This window comes from Pelodiscus sinensis, chromosome 3 (assembly GCF_049634645.1).
Source record: "Pelodiscus sinensis isolate JC-2024 chromosome 3, ASM4963464v1, whole genome shotgun sequence".
Classification (NCBI taxonomy): domain Eukaryota; kingdom Metazoa; phylum Chordata; order Testudines; family Trionychidae; genus Pelodiscus; species Pelodiscus sinensis.
Window position 1 is genome coordinate 92,808,099 of NC_134713.1, and position 22,437 is coordinate 92,830,535.

The 22,437-nt window shown below is 41.7% G+C and overlaps 1 long non-coding RNA gene across 1 annotated transcript in view; it reads right to left on the minus strand.

The window, feature by feature from the left end:
* LOC112545072 (uncharacterized) overlaps positions 1–18,169 on the minus strand; it is a 49,268-nt gene extending 31,099 nt beyond the window's left edge. Inside the window, exon 1 of the long non-coding RNA XR_012902672.1 lies at positions 18,105–18,169. This is a non-coding gene — a long non-coding RNA (uncharacterized LOC112545072). The remainder of the gene's footprint in view (positions 1–18,104) is intronic.
* Positions 18,170–22,437: the final 4,268 nt, after the last annotated feature.

Genomic DNA, 22,437 nt, shown 5'->3' on the forward strand with positions numbered 1-22,437 from the left:
CACATGCCAAGTACTTCAGAAAGAGGAGGGAAGAAACCCAACTTAATGCTTGTCACATTAAAGAAATAATAAATTACAGAGAGAAGTTTGAAATGAGGAATTATTTGCATTTGCTATTTATATTCAGAAAGCTAGCGATGAAATTCACTTTGGCCAACATTTTGCCACATGACAGACTGAAATGCATTTATATTGAGGTAACTTTAAGGTCAAAGATATTCGAATGACAGCCTCACTCCACGGAAGTGCAGGATCCTACCAAACATCCCATAAATATGCCTCAACCCTGCTATAGAGGGAAAACCACCCACAGCTACAAAAGCAGCTGGTTCTCCATGCTGAGTTATTCCTGTGTCATTCAGATACTATTAAAAAAAGGCACCAAATTAAAGCCAGAAGTCAGTTTGGTGATGAAGAGCCCTGCCCATTAGCAATGAGACTGGAATAATCTCATTTCACATAGACTATTGAATTAATCTGAAATGGCAATAAAACTTTTAGATACTGCGAGTCAAAATTACATTTGCACCTTGAAAAAGGGTAAGGATCTTCTATTCTTTGTATAAACGGTCTCTTGCTCTCATTAGGGTCTTCCGTGTTCTACTGGAATATAAGGAACAATTACCAGTCCCTTGTACCACTGTGCCCATTTCCCTTTAAACTTGTTTGTATTACTGCATTTACTTTTGGATAGAAAGATATGCTTCAATTTACAGCAGTTCATTTGAGAGCCCTGTGTAACTCAAGCCTGGAGGCATTATCTTAAATGACAGAATGCAGTCTCCGCTATTTGCCTTTTCCAGTATGAACAAACCATCTGTTTTCTCTCCTACACAAGTAATGCTGACACAGGACATATATAACTGCTGTAAAGCTTCCTAAGAAGAAAACAACATTTGCTTGTTCCAGGCAACATAAATAATATGTTGAAAAGTATATGCATATCCACAGTATATGCATATGTAGAAATAGTAGTAATTTAACTCCTGTCATGCCAAACCTGATGCTTTATATCAGTGTGTGTCCAGGTCTATACAGGTTTATACCATCCTAAGGCTGTCACTGCTACCCATTCGGTCTGAGTTAGTCAGATTTTAGCAGACAGGCAGGTGAGGGACCAACCCTGCTCACCTATCCATTTTCTTCTCCCCGTAGCTACTCCTTGTACTTACTACTGCTCTTTTAGAATTGATTCTCTCCCTAAAACCTCTTCATTTAGACCTCCCTGCAAACTTGCCCAGTTTGAATGGATGCCACGAATCCTGGAAGTCAGTCACTCCAAAGAGGAAAAGATTCACTGAAAAGTAAGTTGAGTCATTATAGCGTCAACAGAGACAGTGCCATCACAAAGCAAACACTGGAAGGGGCACCCCGCAGGCAAGGAAAAAATTATCCCCTACACTGGTATAGTGCATTCGATTTCCAGCGTTAATTTGGGCAATGGGAATCCACATTTTTCTTACCTGCTTACCATCTATTTTCCTATCATTCCTTCTACTTCTCTCAACTCATTCTCACCTCCTCCTCTCCCCCATTCCACCCTCCTCACCATATGGACAGAGCCAGTTCTTATCTTTTTGCTTTCTCCCACCTAGCTGGCTTGCTTTTCTCAGGATCTGCCTCATCTTTTAATTATAGAGAATAGCTGATTGTGCCTCATTCTGCCATCACTGCTAGAGTCTCTGTAAATGAGGCACAGCTGACATGCTGAGTTCACAAGCTCCACAAGACTGGACTTCCATGGATCAAGTGCACCCCAGAATGCATCACACACAGATGAAAAATTAAATAAACCCCCGTGTATCTAATAACCCCTGTGCATTTTTTCCACAGTTGATTAAAACACTAGTGACAAATATAGAACTATTTTTACCTTTAGCAGGATGAATAACAGATGCAGTGTTGCTGCCTAGATAATTCTAGGAAAAGATGAACTGCACAGGGCATAACTTTGAATCACAGAATTGTGTTACCATTAATATGGTGTAAGTAACAAAAACAAATAAACAAACAACCCCCCCGCCCAAGAAAACAAAACAAAACCCCTAAACCCCCAAACCAAACCAAAAAAAACATTTAAGGGTCTGTTTTTGAGCTGTCATAGAAACTAGTTATATGTGTACACAAAACAGGGCATTGTTCACCAGTGAATTAAACACACCTGTAATTTATTTTTCAATAGCTTTCTTTCGTTCTTGCTTGCTTGCTTTCTTATTGCTGAGTTCTTTCTAATTGCGTGTGAAAAGATAACCAATTCACTTCAATGACTTGACTGGCTCAGGCTATCCTGATTGGTAGCCTCAAAGACATCTCCTTAGTCACAACCACTGTTCCCTGTAAGCTGAGCACTTGTGCAGACTCTCAGAAGAGATTAAAATGTCACCTAGCTGATTAGCAGAACGCCCACCACTTTTTTGATTCCATTTGTGGTGCACATTCACACATGCCTTGCTGCACATAACAAATTAATTCTATACGTGAGTGGGAACGCAGGTGGATAGAAAAGATTAGAGGGAACATTAGCCATAACATTCTCTTAAGACAGATGAATATATTGGAAGCATGTGGCCAGAGCCCCATCCCACCCTAGCATTTTTTGTCAATAACAATTGAAAACCACAACAATGATCAGATAGGGAAATTTACCTGAATGTCTAGAATATGACCAAAGCGCCTAAAAAGCCAACCTAGATGGAAGATGGAAGAACACTGTGATGGAGCGTATCTCTGGCTTACCAGCAGCACAGCTTGAGAGCATGACAAGAGTGTTTCTCGTCACCTGAGAGTAATGCTAAAAAAAATGGAAGGGAAAACTATCAGAAGGTAGAGGGCAGGGAAGAGATGAACCCATCCAGAGGTTTGAGAAAACACAGTTTCTATTTTACTTAGGAATAGCTGCTGTTCCTGTGCCAGAGCCAAGAATGGAGGGAAAGCCTGCTCTGAAGTACAGGACAAGTGAGATGGCTTCCATCCCCACCCCGCAATGACTGAGAGAAAAACAGCAGTGATGTTTTCTGCACAGGGCATAGAGACTGTGGGTTAAAAAAGGGATTAGTGAGGGCTGGCATAGAGTGAAAGCTCCACAAGAAGGAGAGCTCAACAAACACCTTCTTTTATAAGCATCCAGGGCCTTGGTTTACATATCAGCTCAAAGCCTCAGTAAGTTACATGGTACTCAGTTCCTCTCTGAGCTAGTGAGCCTGGGCTGGGGTTTGAACCCCTGTGTTCAGTGGAAGACAAATGCAAAGTACTCCACTTAAGTAGGAACAATCAGTTGTATATATACACAACATGGGAAGGTACTGCCTAAGAAGGACTACTTCAGAAAGGGATCGTAGTAAAACACAAGCTAAATACAAGTCTACAGTGTAACACTGTTGCCAAAAAAACACACAACCTCAAATATCATTCTGAGATGTATTGGGGGAACATTGTAACCAAGACACACAAAATAATTATTTCGCTATACTCTATGCTGATTAGGCCTCAAACTGGAATATTGTGTCCAGTACTGGGCATCCCATTTCAGAAAAGATGTGGGTAATTTGGAGAAAGTCCACGAGCAATGAGGGAAGATTGAAAGAAATAGGTTTGTTTAGTCTGGAAAAGAGAAGATTGAGAAGGAACATGATAACAATTTTCAAAGTACATAAAAGATTGTTACAAGGAGGAGGGAGAAAATTGTTCTTCTTACCTTCTGAGGATAGCACAAGAAGTGATGGGCTTAAACTACAGCAAGGGAGGTTTACACTGGCCATTAGGAAACGCTTGCTATAAGGGTGGTTAATCATAGGAATAAATTGTGCAGGGAGGTTGTGGAGTATCGATTGCTAGAGATTTTTAAGAGCAGGTTAGATAAACACCTGTCAGGTATGGTCTAGAACTCTAGCTAATTCTTAGTCCTGCCATATAGAGGGGAAGAGGACTAGACAACTTCTTGAAGTCCCTTCCAGTTCTTTGATTCTATTATTTCAAATCTGAATCTAAAACCTCAGACAAGGGGTGCTGGAACAATTTGCATAGTGGGGATGCCGAGAGCCATTGAACCAAAGTGTAAACACCACGTATGATGGAAAACACTTCAAGCCATGAGGTGCAGCAGCACCCAGCAGCCCTAGTTCTAGCAACTATGCCTAACAGTCTCAGGCTCACTCAATCTAAGGAAAAAAACAACAAATGGTCTGGTAGCACTTTATAGACTAACAAAACATGTAGATGGTATCATGAGCTTTCTTGGGCACAGCCTGAAGACGTGGGCTATGCCCACGAAAGCTCATGATACCATCTACATGTTTTGTTTAGTCTATAAAGTGCTATCAGACCTTTTGTTTTTTTCTGTAACAGACTAACTTGGCTACCCCCTGAAGCTTCAATCTAAGGAGACAGCTTTTGGGGTGGATTATAGATGGCACAGGGTTTTGCTTAGCCTTTATAGTGCAGGAAAGCACCTAGAAAATAAATCCACCATAGCAAGGTTTATCAAGTCTGAGAACAGAAATACCTCAGGTCTAGGTGCCCTAGGTTTTGAAAAGGCGAAGGAAGGCAATGAGCTGGCCAGTTTTCTAACAAAAGCAGGTTGTTGATCAGGCAGGCATACTTCCAGGGCACTGGTTTTCCAAGGAGGAAAGAATTTTGGCTTCCTGAATACAGGTACAGATGTGACTAGGACCTCAGGCATCCAGCACCACAGTGCAGCCAATTACTTCATTTCTTCATTATTTATTGTGTGGTATTATGATTAACTAACCGGTGTCAGGTACACAATGAATCGCTCTGGTTTGTGACTCTCTGGTCCAGCAATATCTAGCAGGACCATGGATGTTGCTGGACCAAAGCGCCCCTGGACCAGAGAGCTCTGGCCACTAGCATGGAGGCCAACTGAAAGTCCAGCAGTGGAAAGGCCAGTGGCTTAGAGCCAGACTGGGAGGCTGGAAGCAGAGTCGGTCCATAAGCTGAGGGCAGTGAGCCCACTAGGATTGGCAATGGGGTTTGGAAGCCATGTGGAGAGCCTAGAGGACAGCAGCAGAGGGGTCATAATTGACCATTCCTGGTCGGGCAAACTCCTTCATTAAGTACCAATCACGTCCCGAGGGTAACCCAGGGAGTTCCAATCTGTATCAATCTGAAAAGCTTGAAAGCATGACCAGCAAACATGGGTTCAGGCCCCTGAATAAAAAACTGATTTGATATCAATAAATGACATGTGAAGGTGGGTGATTACATTCTCGGCATAGCTCAGCCAGAAACCAGAGGGTAAGGACAGCATCCCTTGTCCAACATCCAGCAGTGGAACCTGATTGCTGCAGGAGCTGTTCAGGAGCAGCTACACTCTATCTAGCAGAATGTCAGTGAAGATATTTCCTTAGAGGCAAAACTGCAGCTGCATCAAATGGCCTTGCTCCAGTGGGAACCTCAAGGGGCTTTCTGGCTCACTTAACCAGAATGCTGCCTTATGCTTCCATAGAGTAAAACACCATACTAGGAGCACTACCATCCTTTTGCAGGGTGAAATGTCCTCCCCTCCACATTTGTCCCGCTCCACTGGCTGGTGTGAAGAGTGAGACAAGAGGATGGCCTCAGCTCATATGTAATGGGAATGCTCACCCAAAAAGCAAGTGCTAGCTTTATGCAATGCTTACCACCTACACTGTATTTAGGAGCAAATTACTTCTTGCTCATCTTCCCTAGACGTGGCACAATTTGAGCATCTGTGGTGCTAAAAAGATGGTGTTTTTAGCTAGCTACTTAGTGTTTTCTGCAGTTGGAAAACCATTCTGGTGGGACAAGTTTGACTTCTCCTTTAGCCTTTTCGTATGCAGTCTTAAAGATTCTTTTTCTTCTGATCAAACTTTTGATTGAGCTAGTTATGTTGCTGTATGCCATATATTGGGTCAGATTGTCACCGGGGCTACCAGTTTCTTTAGATGCAACATGGGAGACAAAGTGCAACGTGGCAAATTTCTAGTGCATGAGGAGAAGATAGGAAAAATCTGTAGAGGAAGGAATAAATACTCAATTTTCCATGCCATGGGAGCATCTCTATAGTATGGTGATTGGTTTTATTTATCTCCTTTGTGTTCCATTTGAATGATATTTGACTGGGAGGATTATTAGCTGGAAATGGTTTTCCAAGCTTAGGCTGTGGAAATGATAATAGAATGATATAGAACAGGAAGGGCTTTGTGGGGGACTCATACAGGCAAGAATCATCAGAGTTTGCTTTGCTGTGGGCAGCAACTATTTGTTGCTTCTGGTATTAGTTTGTTGCTCATAACAGTCTTATTCAAAAAGCTACATCATGCTGAAGCAGTAATAATAATAATAAAAAAAAGCAACTGGCAGGAGCATATAAAGTTGGATGGATTTTGCCACTCAAGCAACATGTGGGTAATAGCTGGCAGTGGGTAATATGTACTGTTTGACCTTTACATAAATGAATGAATATTACACTAGAATGTTGATTGGTAAGAACTTTACTTCCATTAAGCAGTAGGAATTGTTGCTTGCTGTTTGGGGCAAAAAGGTTTTTATATAATTAGCATTGTAATTAGAAATGCCAGCCCTAATTACCTGTTACCTATTTCTTCTCAAGGACTGTAGGAAAATATTCACTTTTGACAGCTATTTCCACCCGCTAATTACTAGTGAAAAGGTTTGGACAGAAAACAGAGCCTAGATTATCTAGTAATAGAAAAGCCAATTAAAAGAAAAAGCAAGCCATTGCTTCAGTTCTCCAGATGATTCATGAAAGTATTGTGATGTCATTATCATCACACATATTATATTCCTTCCAGGTAGCATAGGACCAGATTCTCATTTACACTGAGGCTATGTTACCCTGCTCTGTCAGTTTAAAGGAGCCTGTAACCAACTTACCACCTCTTGTATCCTGGAGAAAGAGGGGTAAGGGGGTGCGGGTCCGACACCCCTAGTTCTGCCCACCTGGGGCTTGTCCCGGGACGTCCAGCCCTTTAAACTCCAGGCTCCCTAGCCCCTTATTGCAGGGCACTCCTCGTCGATCACACTCTCCCCCATGGAAGGGGAGAAAGGGGGGCCCGGGCCCGCCCTCACTCACGGGCCCCCGCCCAGGGCCCTAAGGACTCAGACTGCCTGCCAGTCTGGGTCCGGCTGATGGGGGTATGCCCCTAAATGCGTCAGCCCACGGGCTTCATCACTGCCCTGCCCTGAACTACTTCCTTTCCCCCTTCCGTGTTCCTTACCCGCGGTGTCGGGGCTCAGCAGGGCAACAGCTCTGGGTGCATCAGCGTCTCTCCTGGTGGGTCTAGCCTCTCCGTCGGCTGCTCCCCCCTTTCCTGCGCTGCCCGGCGGCTTTTAAAGTCTCCACCATGCCAGGGCACCGGAGTCCGCTCCGCCCCCTGCGCCGTCCGCCCCGTTGATTGGCCTTTCCCCCTGTCAGGGCTGGCCTCAGCGCCTCTCCGGCGGCGCCGCCGCGTTCTCCCAGCTGAGCCGCGCTTTCGCTCGGCTGAGCGGCGGCGCTACCCAGCCGAGCCGCGCTTTCGCTTGGCTGAGCGACGGCGCTACCCAGCTGAGCCGCGCCTCCACTCAGCTGAGCTGCGGCGCTACCCAGCTGAGCCGCGGCTTGGGTGCAGCTGGCACACGGCCGGTATGGGTTTCACGGCCCTTCTGCCAGGGCACAAACCCCCTGGGGCTTAGTGTGGGGTCTTGGAGCCCCATCACAGAGTCATACAACAGGAATACACTGCAGAGTAAATGAGAATGAGGTCATAAACACTGGGCATCCCTTCACCACTCTACCAGAGGGTTAGCAAAAAATGTCAGTATGAATTAGGGTCTTTGGGTCACTTGACTAGACGTGCATGTCTGTGGAGGTATGCCATTTCTCTTTGAATCAACAGCTCCCTCTTGACACCCATGTAAGCTAATTAACATGAACTGCCCACAGTCATTTTTTTTAAAAAGCAGCTAGTGCAAAGCAGAGCTCAGTCTCCCCGCTACATAAAGCGTGGTAAGCCTAACAGAGCATAGAATTGTGGAAGCATTTCTGAAGTCGGTGCCTCCAGCAGAGGCAACATGATGTGTCAGCGTTAGTATCACTCTGGTTGATGTCATGCGTGAGCGTGGGAGTATACTGCATAGCCACGTAATACTGTACTCTGGGCTAGTATTAGAAGAGGCACACCAGCTACTGTATAAGCAGAGCTCTCCATTGATATTATGCTATCTTCCAAGATACAGCCATTTACAATACCACAGCGGAAATATACAGATTTAAGGTATTGCAGATATTATATATGACAACGATTAGGCTAAAACAATGAGGAGACCTACGGCACCTTAGAGACTAATCAATTTATTAATAATTTACTGATAAATCTGTTAGTCTCTAAGGTGCGACAGAACTCCTCGTTGTTGTGGCAGATACAGAGTAACATGGCTATCCCTCTGAAACTATCAAAAATCCGCAGGCTAATACTTACAATAAGATCAAGAATTGAGGTAAATGGTGTTAATCAATATTTATGTGACCAATTATTTAAATTGTATGCCAAAAATGTAACACATTGCGTCCTGTAAAATAAATCCTCCAAAGCAGGTCTCACAAAACTCCAAAGAGACCACGTCTATTCTCCCCACCCTCCAAATGCAGGAATAGGAAGAGAAGGCTGTAATTTTATGTTGTGCCTAAGGCTAGCTAAATCTTTAATCTATCCTTCCATAGATGTATTGTACAGTTTGAAATAACTACTCCCTTAGCTCCATATTACCACAAACTGCCTGCAAGAACTGTCTGTCAAGTGAACCACATCAAAAGTCAGACCCTCATTAGACACATCCTAGTGTGAGCATCTCATGCCAAGTAAAGTAGGGAGCTCTCTTTCCTTTTATTGTTGCTTTATAAGGCTGAAGTTTATTCCAATATATTTTCAGCAGTGGCCTACATACCTGAATGATGTCTGTTTGCCCAGAGAAGGAATAAAAATGGCAGACAGATGTCTAGGATTTAATATTTCAAATTTTCTTCAAAGTGCTATTATTTACTTGGGATTAAATTTTCATTTCTCCTCCTCCTCCCTTTCCTTCACCACCACCACCACCACCACCACCACATCTGAAAAGATAAGTTTATATGTTATTTCAATTCCTGGATGATGGAAATGCTGCAAGAAGAGCAAATCTCATGTTATTTTTGTGCCAATAAGAGATCTTCTAGGTATTAAAAACACACAATACACACGTACGCAAAGTTGCTATCCCTAGGCTGCCTGGTATGTTTCAAACAAAATCCCTCTTCCCAGTGTTTCTCAACCTTTTTTTTTTTATGAAGTACCTCTTTTCCAATATATATATATATAAGTACCCTCAGTACCTACAGTTTTCAGGCACAATTTTCCCCCCACCATTGCAACACATTTGTTTAAACAACTTAATAATAGCCACATGGGCGATGAAATTTTTGGGTGTAAAAAGTACAAAAATAATAAAGCACTGTGACACTTAAAATAAAAATTCATTTTTTTCCAAACATCAGTTATGTTGATGTACACCCAGACATCTCTCGAGTACCCTTATGGGTACTCATACCACTGGTTGAGAAACACTGCCTCTTCCCATTAAGTTTTCCAACTTTATCCTTAAAACCCACTTCATGCTGTGGGGAGGACTGGCTCTATCACTAAACAAAGCTCTGTTCCACCACAAGTACAGGCCACAGCAGATATCCTGCCACACTAATGCAGAAAATCACCTTCTGCTCCTCATTTCCATAGCTAAGGCCAACCTAGCATTAATCTTAACCTCCTCATCATTGATCTCTTACTAGTATTTGTCAGGACTGCCAGTGAGTCATATGCAACATTCACGTGAGTACAAAATGCAACAAAAAGGTTAGGGGGAAAAAAATGATACAAAAAAGGACCAATGAAAGAAAATAAAACAATTATCATCATTTGTGTCCATTTAGAATTTAGTATTTAGAATAAATGGACACAAATCAGATATTAGGAATGTCAATATACAAAAACCTGTAGGAGAACACTTCAATCTCCCTGGACACACAGTAGCAGATTTAAAGGTAGCCATCCTGCAGCAAAAAACTTCAAGACCAGACTTCAAAGAGAAACTGCTGAGCTATAGTTCATCTGCAAATTTGACATCATCATTTTAGGATTAAACAAAGACTGTGAATGGCTAGCCAACTACAAAAGCAATTTCTCCTCTCTTGGTGTTCACACTTCCAGATCAGCTGCTAGAAGTGGGCATCACCCTCCCTGACTGAATTAACCTCGTTATCTCTAGCCTTATTCAGGCCTGCATATTTATACCTGCCTCTGGGAATTTCTACTACATGCATCTGATGAAGTGGGTCTTTGCTCATGAAAGCTCATGCTCCAATACATCTGTTAGTCTATAAGGTGCCACAGGACTCCTTCTCGCTTTTATATGGAGTGTGGTAAGGCATGTATTTTGTCTTGCTTCGCTCAGTGTTTCCCCCTCTGGTGATGGGTTGGATGGCTGGAGTAAATCAATCTCATGCCAGAGAGCTTTTTAATTCATTCCTTGAGGTTTATTTTCCAATATTTACAAGGTGGGCCTCCTGAGGAGGCCAAGCAGTTCTCTTCAATCAAATAAAAAAAAGAAAGAAAGAAAAAAAGAAACAAACTTGTAACACAGGAAGGGAAAACCTTTCCCTGCCCCATCTGGGGTGTTATTGCATTGCACAGTCTGCTGGGTGTTAGTATTTACCCAAACAATCTTTTAGCTAGGTTGTTTCCTCAAAAAGGAGGAGAGCACCCTTCCACTTCAGATAAGTCTTTTCTCCTTGCTGCCATTAACCTTTCTGCAATTTCTCTCACCTCTTCTACCAGAAGAGGGATTTTTAAAGGCCACTGCCAGCCCTTAATTAGACTCCGAGGTCCCTAGTTGACCTGACATAACTCTTTGTCAGCTCACAGGGAAAAGGGCCTTTAATCTGGAGCTAACATGCCTATCTTCCATCACACTCTGGTGGCTTGCCCACTTTTCCCAGAATCCCAACAGGACTGCTCTCTGGTGGCTGTCCATTCTGACTTTGCAGGTCATCTTGATTTTGGTAAATACAGGTTGTACCTCTCTGATCCGGCACCCTCAGAACCTGACCAGTCCTAAATGAGGGAATTTGCTGGACCAGAGGCGGTCCCCTGCTACCGGCTGCCCAGACCACCTTTTCTCCCCACTGTTCAACGTGGGTAGAGACCAGAGCCCACAAAGAACACTGTCGACTTTCTTGCTGGACAATGAAGTCCTGGTTTTGGAAAGTCCAACCTGTGCTTTTAATAGGAAAGCCTTCTTTCTTCAGTAACCATCCCTGAAATAAACCAGGTTAATACTCCTTTGAGGAACAAGGGCTAATTTCAGCCTCATCATTATTCATGTAATACTCTGTTTCATTTTTGATGGCTAAGGATATCCTCTTAAATGAGTTTTGAATCTCTGAAAGTATTTTCCTGAACACATATATAAAATACGGCAGTCGGGGCAAGTAACCCAAATCCCTCTGGGTATGTCTACACTACCCCGCTAGTTCGAACTAGCGGGGTAATGTAGGCATACCGCAATTGCAAATGAAGCCCGGGATTTGAATTTCCCGGGCTTCATTTGCATAAGCGGGGCACCTCCATTTTTAAATCCCCGCTCGTTCGAACCCCGTGCAGCGCGGCTACACGCGGCACGAACTAGGTAGTTCGAACTAGGTAGTTCCACGAGGAGTAATGGTAGTTCGAACTAGGAAGCCTAGTTCGAACTACCTAGTTCGTGCCGCGTGTAGCCGCGCGGCACAGGGTTCGAACGAACGGGGATTTAAAAATGGAGGCGCCCCGCTTATGCAAATGAAGCCCGGGAAATTCAAATCCCGGGCTTCATTTGCAATTGCGGTATGCCTACATTACCCCGCTAGTTCGAACTAGCGGGGTAGTGTAGACATACCCTAATTCGTCTTGTGTGGCATTTTTGTCTAAAATCTTAATGATTTTTTTCTTTTAATGTTTGTTTTGATTTATGGCATGCTCAATGTGACTAAGGATGTTAATTCTGACGATCACATCTACATGTTTGACTCATATACTGTATCTAAATTTAAAGTGACTATAAACCACATTGCAATAATGATGTAAATCTTTGGCATTTCTTTGATGTATACTGTTAGAGGTAGACTGAACTGGCACTGAAAAGTTCACTTGATTGAATATGAGGATGCCTTTTGTTCCCAAATTAAGCATATTGAAAGGCTTAATTTAAATTACATATATTTTGATTGATATATAATATATAAGAATATAGAGTAGATTCATATCCAGTTAGGAATAGATTAGGAATGTTGGCATTTCTGCTGCCTTTACTGTTCTTGCTTTTTGGACAAAACTAATCCATATAATTATGGAATGCAGATTAAATCAAACCCATTTTGATAGAAAGTCTATTTTAATGTGAAAAGAAAGAGGAAGATTATAATTATGAAAGATTACCTTTTGTCTGCAATGGTCTTTGTAGTGACTATTACATAGGAGGAAGCATCAAAGCTCATAATGCATCTCTGATATAAATTAAGTGTGGGAAAGGAACTGGCTTCTATTTATTGGTTCTGGTCAACACCTCTGAGATAGGGGTCAGTATGCACATCTATGGCTACATATTACTTCAATGTTATAGTCTTTGTTTCCAGAGGATTTCCCTTGCAAGATCTGGGCGCAAGTACACAAAAGCAAAAATAATTAGCAGTGAGTCAGACATAAAGACTGGAATGAAGGAAACTTGATTTACAGGCACAAACAGTTTATTCTTATTTATTATTGGTATTACCATAGCACCTGGGAGCCTCTTTCATGGACTTTGTAAAGGACACTTTAATTGTACAAGTGTTACATGGCTTTACTTTGACCCTAGATGTCTGATCTGGAACCAATACTATTAATAAAGTTTCATGGAACAATATAAAACATTTAGGAAAATTCGACTGAAGCTGTACTTCTCCTTATGCTTCTTTGCCTCTTAAACAATCCTTTATGGAGTACATAAATAGAGAAATAACCCCCTCACCTAATTTATTTCTAGGAAAAATCTGTGCCAAGCACTTCTAGCATTCCAACTTGCAGTGATCCTGGGATTTTAGCTTTGGGTTTATCCGACACATGAATTTGGTGGTTTCAGGTTTTTTTGTTTGTGGTAACTAAATGTTAAAAAATCTGCCCATAAATTCTGAAAGAAGCTTGTACAGAGTGGTGTAACTCATGCTAACAGTGCGGCTTATTGTGCTTTGTGCTTGCAGCAGTTAGATCACACACACAGGGTTTAGTTCACTACAGCCAGTGGAACTTAATACACTTGGTTGTTTATCAGTAGAAGTTTAGATGCACAGATCACAGGTCTCATCAAGGGTGAACCATTTCAATGGCATAAAACAAATGGCATTATGTTGAATTTGAAAAGGCAATGTCTCTCTCTGGGTATGTCTACTCTGCAATAAAAGACCCATGGCAGAGTCCCAAAGATCAGATCAGCAGATTCAGATTGGGCTGTGGGGCTCAAAATAGAAATACAGATGTTTGGATTCAGGCTGGAATCCAAGCTGTAAAATGCTTCCCCCTCCCTCACAGGTTCTCAGAGTCTGCTCCAGCCCATATCTGACCAGCTACCCTGACTAGCACCACAGCCCAACCCCAGCCAGCCTAAATCAGCTGATCCAACCTCTGAGATTCATGGTCACTGATTTTTTTTTTTTTTTTGCTACAGTGTAGACATACCCTCAATGTGTTGTTTTAGACTGATGGCTGAGATCATCCTTCTCTGCTGATATATTGGAAGGACTACTATATTTTGCTGTTCTTTTGGAAATGCCAGAACATCATCTATTTTTGGTAAGAGATATTTGTCTTTAACTGTAATTTCATTCAAATTTCCAGAATATACACAGAAGCTAAATTTTCAGTTTGGTTTCCAAACCTTGTTCACTGGTGGCACTTATGTTTTTTCAGATCATTCCATTATTTCTCCACCACTGCTCCCATTCTTCATGCATCATTTTGCATATCTCTAGACTATCTTTGGGCATTTTGATCTTTCTGTGATGATAGGGCAGTCAACCTGATTTTTTTCAATGGTGTGCATGGTAATTTTTTTTGACATATTCTAGCATTCCAAATATTCTGACATTTTAGAAGCAGTGGTAAAAAATTCATGTCCATATCCTCATTAACAGATTCAATAATCAACTTATTTTGTATTAACTTCTATCTAGCTAAATTGTGTATGAATTCTGTATCTTACTATTATTCTCTGTTTGGTTATTTGCAGAGCCATGAAATAATGGTAAAAATTTTCTGGAAAATCTTATTTTAATGTTTTAGTGTCTCATTTCAGAGTGAGTAAAAACCTGTTTAAGGCAGCTCTCTCTATTCAAATCCTATTTTCACTTTATTTCTCTTGGAACTCTTGTAATAAGAGTAATACATTGTTATATTACAAATCATAAATTAAATATACCTGCACTTCGAAGAGTCATCAACATTGTATAAGTCACCTGAATTTGCAAAACATCACCATCTTTTTGGCACTGCTGTGTTTTTATTTCAATGTTAGTACAAGTGCTTTCAAAACTACCTTCAGTTCTCTCTAATTAAATATTAACCTGCTTTCACTTTAATCTTTTAACTCCTTTTATTCCAAAGGTTTTTTCCCTTACATTTTTGTTCAGGTACCACTTTTGTAAGTTTACAAAGGAGAAGCAAACTAATTAATTAGGACTGCAGAGGAGCTGAATATTTGTTTTGGATAAAATGACTCTCCTACAACAGAGACCAGACAAAAAAATGCAACTTCTTCTTTAGTCCAACTACTATCTTCTAGCCTGTTCTTTCACTCTTCTTTCCCATATGTCTTGAGAACTCCCTCCCTTCCTTCCTTTTCACATTGTTTCCAACTCCCTTATGACACCTCATCACTAAGACCTCATTTTGCAAAGAGTTCAATGTGGGTAGACACCAGAGCCCATGAGGAACACTGTTGTCTTCCTTGCAAAATCTGGGCTTCAAATGAATCATTATACAAGAGGGTGGGGTCAGGGACAGAGGTGAAGTGATGGATGTGGCAGGACTTCTATAGGGGAGGGGAGAGGATTGACAAAGAAAAGTCTTTTAAGAGCAGTGAAGGGATGTGAGATGATTGTAAGCTCTTCTGGGCAGAGGTTTTATACATGTCTTATTGGGCACGTCTGTGTGTATGGCTATGTCTACACTACACATTTTTACGGCAGAAAATATGCTAATGAGGGATTCAGCATTAGTCACGACTTTACTAGCATATTTTCTGCCATTTCTTTTTGCGCAAGGGGTTTTTGACCAAAAAGAAGCAGTGCAGCCACTTCCGTTTTGTGCAAAAATCCCATTTTGTGCAAGATTCTTATACCTCTCCCGGGCAAGTACCTCATTAGCATATTTTCTGCCCCAAAAACGTGTAGTGTAGACAAAGCCTATTTGTATTTCACCAAGCTCAGGCAAGACCCAATACTGAGAGGGGCCTCTAAGTACAATCATAATACAAATGTAAGACAATAATAAAAGGTGGATGCTAGGCGTATAAAAGCTTTAGAAAAATAGCCAGATTTTAGCTGTTGATCCAGATTGAACTGATAAGCTTTGCCCTTCTCTCTTCTGCTGAAAAGGAAAGTGAAGCAGCAATCTGTACAAAGAGATCCCTTTTAAACAGGAAAATGAAATGCACTCTTAGCCACTGCCCAATTCTGAAAAAGATCCATTCTCAATAGCTCATTCAGTTTTTCTAGAACATTACTCAATAGTAAAACTTTACATACCATGTGCTGCTTTGATTTTTTTTTATTAAACCAAACTATATAGTATTTCTGTTGGTTACTGGAAGTTATATGATTTTTTCCTTTGCTCCTAAAGAAGATGGGGATAAAACCGGTCACTAGTCTGAACTGGATTTTATTAATTAACGCTTCATAGACCCTTTCATTATAGATGGGGCTTGACTGACAACACAGAGTGCATCAACAAAGCATCCTAAAAATGAAATAAGATACACAAATTACGTATCTTATTTTGAATCTATTTCAAAATAGCTTGAGCCAAATTTAAAAATACAGGCAGTCCCCGACTTACGCGGATCCGACTTACGTCGGATCCGCAGATACAAACAGGGCTGCCCCAGAGTACACGGACTGCGGGACCTTGCGGTCCTGCCGCCCGTGTACTCTGGGGCTTTCTCTGCGTCTCCCTGGTCTGCAGACCAGGAAGACGCAGAGCAAAGCCACGGAGGGGCTCGGGCAGCTTTGCAAAGCCGCGGGGAAGCCGGCAGCGGAGCAGTCCAGGTGCGCCTGGGCTGCCTCGCTGCCCGAGCTCCCCCCCCCCCCCACGGCTTTGCAAAGCCGCGGGGGGGCTCGGGCAGCGAGGCAGCCCAGGCACGCCTGGACTGCTCCGCTGCCGGCTTCCCCGCGGCTTTGTAAAGCCGAGGGGGGGGCTCGGGCAGCGGGGCACCCCAGGTGCGCCTGGGCTGCTCCGCTGCCGGCTTCCCCGAGGCTTTGCAAAGCTGCGGGGGAAGCCGGCAGCGGGACAGCCCAGACGCCCCGCGGCTGTCCCGCTGCCGGCGTCCTCAGAGGCTTTGCTCCCCGTCTCCCTGGTCTGCTGGTCTCCAGCAGACCAGGGAGACTGGGAGCAAAGCCGCGGAGGACCCAGGTGGCGGGACCGCGGTGCGTCTCAGTCCGCCGCCCGTGTCTTCCTGGTCTGCTCGGGTGGGGGGGGGCGCAGCTAGTACGCCCCCCCCCAGCAGACTAGGCTTTTCTCTGGACGCCTGTGGCAGAGCAGCTGGGGTGCTGCCGGTTGGTCCCGCAGCGCCGCTCTGGGCGCTACTGGTCCAACCCAGGAGCACCCCAGCTGCTCTGGTCCTGATTCAGCCGCTGCTGGTCAGTTTCAGCAGCGGCTGAATCAGGACGCCTGGGGCAGAGCAGATGGGGTGCTGCTGGGTTGGTCCAGTAGTGCCGAGGAGCGGCACTACTGGAGCAACCCAGCAGCACCCCAGCTGCTCTGCCCCAGGCATCCTGATTTAGCCGCTGCTGAAACTGACCAGCGCTGACTACAGGAAGCCCGAGGCAAAGTTGCTCTGCCCCGGGCTTCCTGGAATCAGCTGCTGATCAGTTTCAGCAGCAGCTGACTTGGGGACGCTTGGGGTTCTTAAGTTGATTCTGTATGTAAGTCAGAACTGGCGGTCAGTTTCAGTAGCGGCTGAATCTGGACGCCAGTTCCGACTTACATACAGATTCAACTTAAGAACAAACCTACAGTCCCTATCTTGTACATAACCCGGGGACTGCCTGTAATGCGCTATTTTGAGCCATCAATTCACATTCGTTCAATGATATTTACCAGGATGGCAAAATAGCGCGCCCGTTATTTTGTAAAATATTTTGAAATAACAGGAGGCTTATGTAGACACGGGGTAACTATTTCAGGATACCTCTGGTATCCTGAAATAGCCGTGCAGTGTAGACACACCCAAAGTGAATGAGCACATTGATAGCATGGAACCTAAGTACAAACACAGACTGTTCAAGATTTTAACCCATAACAGGCTAAAGACATGGACAAGTTCCACTAATGTTACACATTTTAACCATGCTGAAGCTGGTAAATTGGACAGCTGTGTTATAACTGATGTCCTGAGCTTGTTTTATTTGTAGTGCAGACATGGCCTTAGTCACACCATAGCACAGTCTTTTATTCATACAGTTTTCTTGGAAGCTGGAGAATAGCAATGAATTAAATATAAGGGAAAGATTCAAGTTGAGCTTCCATTCAAGAACATCCTTTCATATTATATAAACATTTCTAAAAGTCACTAGAAAAATGGGTTGCAAAGGATTTATATTTTCAAAAAGTAAGTGTAGTTAAAGATGGCATTTTTTGCTTTAAAAAAATAACCTGAAGGCGTTTCAAGAAACTGGTTACAAAGGGGCAGGTTTAGCACAGAGCCTTTCCCATCTGAACATAGAATAGGATTTATTAATTAGTAATTATTCTTGTAAGGGATGGATTCACTCTGACAGCAGCAATGAAAAATTCATGACAGAGACTTACCATTTCTAATCAGCTGTATTACTATGTGGAGACTGCCAAACTTCCAGGACCAGCCACTGCTAGGAGCACAAACAAACATAGTTTCCATAGTAACTGAGATCACCTTGGAGATGATTAATACCAGTATGACTTACAATGGTGTTCCAAAGATATCATCTTTTCCTGATTTAATCATGATCCAATATAATGTAATTTAACATCTTAGTGAAGAAAAAGGAATATGTATCTCTCAAGTATCTTCTCTTATTCATTAAGGGTAGGGTCCCAGAGGGAAATGCTCACTATCTGCTTTATTCTATATCTTGTGAGCAGCAGAAAAAAACAACACAGATTGCCATGGCATATGAGCTATAAGAACACAAATAGAATGAATACTTTATAGGATGCTTCCTAGGAATGGTTGGTAATTTCTTAAAGAAAATTATCATAAAAGCTTGAGTTACTCATCCATTGTATAAAGAGCTATGAAAAACTAGCCACTGAAATATTTCATGCTTTACACATGAACTGATGAAAGGACAATTTTTGGCATTCTGTGAGAAAGCTCTCCTGTGATCCAGGAAACACTATAAACTTCAAAACTTCATTTTTCAACTCCCTCCATCTCTGGATGCAAGATTTAATTTCTCAATAATGTGTTCAGGAAATCGGACAGAAATTTTTTTTTGGGGGGGGGAAAGGAGTTAACCACACCTATAATCAGTTACATTCAGTTCATATTTTCTCAAATAAGAATGGTGGGACAATAGCTTTAGGATAGTTTATTATTCTAATAGATTAAAAATCTTAAAGGAGAACAGCTCACCTCTGAATAAATACTTACCTAGTAAGAGTTGTAAGATGAGGTCCTTAATTTATAACTTTCTTCTGCACATTCATTTTCTAATTCATTTTCTGGATTATCTGAGGAATAAGTGAGCTTGGTTTATTCTGTCAAAATGTTACTAAGGTCCAGATACTTAAATATATTTAGGTGCCTAACTCCCATTGATAGCATTAGGATTTAGACACCTAAAGAACTTTGTTTATGTAGGCCTAAGTTGTTAGATTTTATTCTTATACCTAATTCCCAACAGCTGCTTAATTAAGCACTAAAATGACTGATTGTGCCAAAAACTATGAGCTATATCATATCTTTTCCAAACAAAAGAGCATAGAAGCCAAACATAATGGTTGTTCTATGTACATTATTATAGTGAGGGGGGGAGATGGTGCCATGTTCCTGATACATTCATCCCGTTCACTAACACAGTTGTTCATCTGAAGAGCAGTGGTGGAACAGATATGCAGATGTGGGAGAACAGATTTGCAGATAATTAGGATGCAATTCTCTTTTCACGTGCTCCAGTTTTACACTGCTGTTATTCCACTGACTTCAGTAGAATTACTCCGATTTAACACTAGTTAGCCAATACTCTGCTCTATACAGGAGTCTGTATCTGAGCATTTTAGTTATTCAAGAGCTTCAATTACAACTCAAAGCATATAGCAGATTCTTTACTCATTTTTCTTACTCTCAACCATTTCAAAAAGAACAGAATTAGGTAACTGTAATTGTGAAATATCACTTTTTTTAGTAATTTAAAATATAATACATAATTTATCAGATTCTACACAAATACTAGAAGTTAAAGAGAGTCTCGTCAAGAAATAAGTTCTCTACTCTGCCTCACATTTCCAGTGTGACAAATCACAAATAAACTCTGTTTGACACCAATGAAAGATAGAGCTGTTGCTCCCCCCCAAATAAATCAGGCCTTGAGTGTTTCAGGTTCACTACCCAAATTAATGACATTGTGATCTTAACTTCTCTCTTCCCCTTTTGGTAAAATGTGAGGAATGCTATTTTCATAGTCCCTCCTCCTAATATTTTTGATGCTTAGTTCGTTAATCTTTATATCAGTCTTTAAGAATTTGGGACAATGATTTGGGACCTCAATCTGACAAGCATGTAGGCACATGCTTAATTTGCTGTCAGGAATAATTTCACTGATTTCAATAAGGCTACTTATTGTAGTAAAATATAACCCATGGATAAGTGTTCCTACTCTAATCTATAGAGGTTCTTATTATTGTGAAGAACGCAGAATAGCTAAGTGCTAGATGTCTGTATGACTGGCTGCTTAATGATGAAACACAGAACTTTTTATCAAGCTATTAAACAGCATGTGTGTGCTGCAAGAGGCCGGATAGCCTAATTTAGTAAAACAGGCCAAGGGAATCAAGACTGTTGGAGCAGTAGAGACTCAGTGAAATACCCGTGCATCAGGTGGCATCCTAGGCGGCGGGGGTAGGGGAGATTCTAACTCATCACATCTAGTATGCATTAATATGCTAATAAAGGAGAGTTTTGTATGGTTTTCAGCTACCTTCTTTCTCTGACTGACAAGAACTGATTTGCTTTCTTCCTGGAGTGACTTTTTGGGATTAGTGGTGCTAAAGCAGGGCTACTCAACTTTGGAAGCCCTGTGGGCCACAACAATACTCACAGCATATGCTGAGGCCCGCAACTTAAGTGTGGTTGCATATATATGCAAATAGCTTCTTTCACACTGACGGGTATGAATACAAAGATTAAGGCAAGACTACACAACATGCAGGCCCCATTTATGTCAGTTCTGCTGATATTAATAAAATTCAATATTTACCCAATTTCTACCCATATGACTGCACTTTTAATGAGCAATGACAGTCCAGGAATTTAACTACTAAAACACATATCAACAGAAGACCATTATGCTGACTACTTTTTTGTGTTGGCTCCCACCTGCAGGCCGTGCAGTGAGTCCTGTGTAAACCCAAACTGCACCATGGGCCACAAACAGGCCACATGTGGGCCACATGTTGAGTAGCCCTGTGCTAACTTGTCTTATACAACATAAAAAAGTTTAGAAATACATTTATTTTCCTGACATATCATCTGAGATTGCATATCTTCACTGTAATCTAAGTGGAATACATGCAATATTAATTTTTGTAAAAATCAAGGCTTTTTCTTATCTCAAGGCAGCAAATATTATACGTTTGATGTTTTGTCTGTGTATCTTTCTGTTTCCCAGCCAATGGACATGCACTCCTCCCATGGCTGCGCCCACTGCAGTTGGATAGGCACTTCTCACCTGGCCCCCGGCTGCTGTGGTAAGAGAGCACATTCCCCAGGGCAGCCTGCATACTGGACCCCTCATCCTCCAGTTCCACCCAGAACAAAAATATAAATAAAAAAAACCAAAATTATCTGAGTTAAGGACCTGAGCAACGCTAGGTAAATCTTCTCATTTAACCCTAAAACAGTGTATTGTATCAGCAGAGTATGCTATAGCTTTGTTAAGAACAATAGCCTAGGATACTTCACCTCCAAAAATACATTTGTAATTCTCACTTTTACTTGGATTATCTTTTGAGAGAAAATATGGTCCTCAGAAACTGTGCTACATTTTGTCTTTTCTTATTGAATATTACTGCAATAGCAATATATTCTTTGATTCTCAACTAATGGCAACAACAGAAATTATTCATGCAGTTGTGATGCTGCCCCATTCAGGAATACTATTTTTTTGTTTTTACTATAGTGTTAAGAGCTCTAGTCATAGATCAGGACATATTTGTGTTAGGTGCAGGACAGGAGTATATTGAATATAATACATTAATATTTGCAAATTAGGAGTTAGGATAAACTACCTGAGTCATTAATAATACTTTACACTTCTACAGCACCTATGCATCTAAAATTGCCTTAATTTAATACACAAATTTAAGTTTCAGGACTCCATTGTCAGGTAAATAAGTATTGCTTTGCTGAATAGTAATAGAGATGTAGCTGTGTTAGTCTGATCTTGCTGAAACAAAAGAAAGAACTATGCAGCACTTTAAAGACTAACAAGATGGTTTATTAGGTAATGAGCTTTCATGGGCCAGACCCACTTCCTCAGAGCAAATTCTGGAAGAGAATTGGCATGTATACCAAAGGAATACAATGAAAAAAATTGAACACATTATAAAACTGACAAATCAGATTTAGAACGGAAGGGGAGTGAGGGGGAGGGCTAGTATTTATGAAATAATGATACTAGGGGTGATAAGTGGGGAAGCTATCTTTGTAATGGGTAAGGTAATTAGCATCTCTGTTAATGATTCCTAAAGTGTCACATTTAAGTATGAATGACAGTTCTGAGGTTTTCCTTTGTAGTCTGGTGTTAAAGTCTCTTTGAAGTAAGATACATGGAGTAAGGTCATTAAGACTATGCTCAGGTTGGTTGAAATGAAAAGAAACTGGTTTATCTTTGTGAAGATGTCTGATTTGTGGGCATTAATTCTTTGGCGAAGTGTCTGAGGA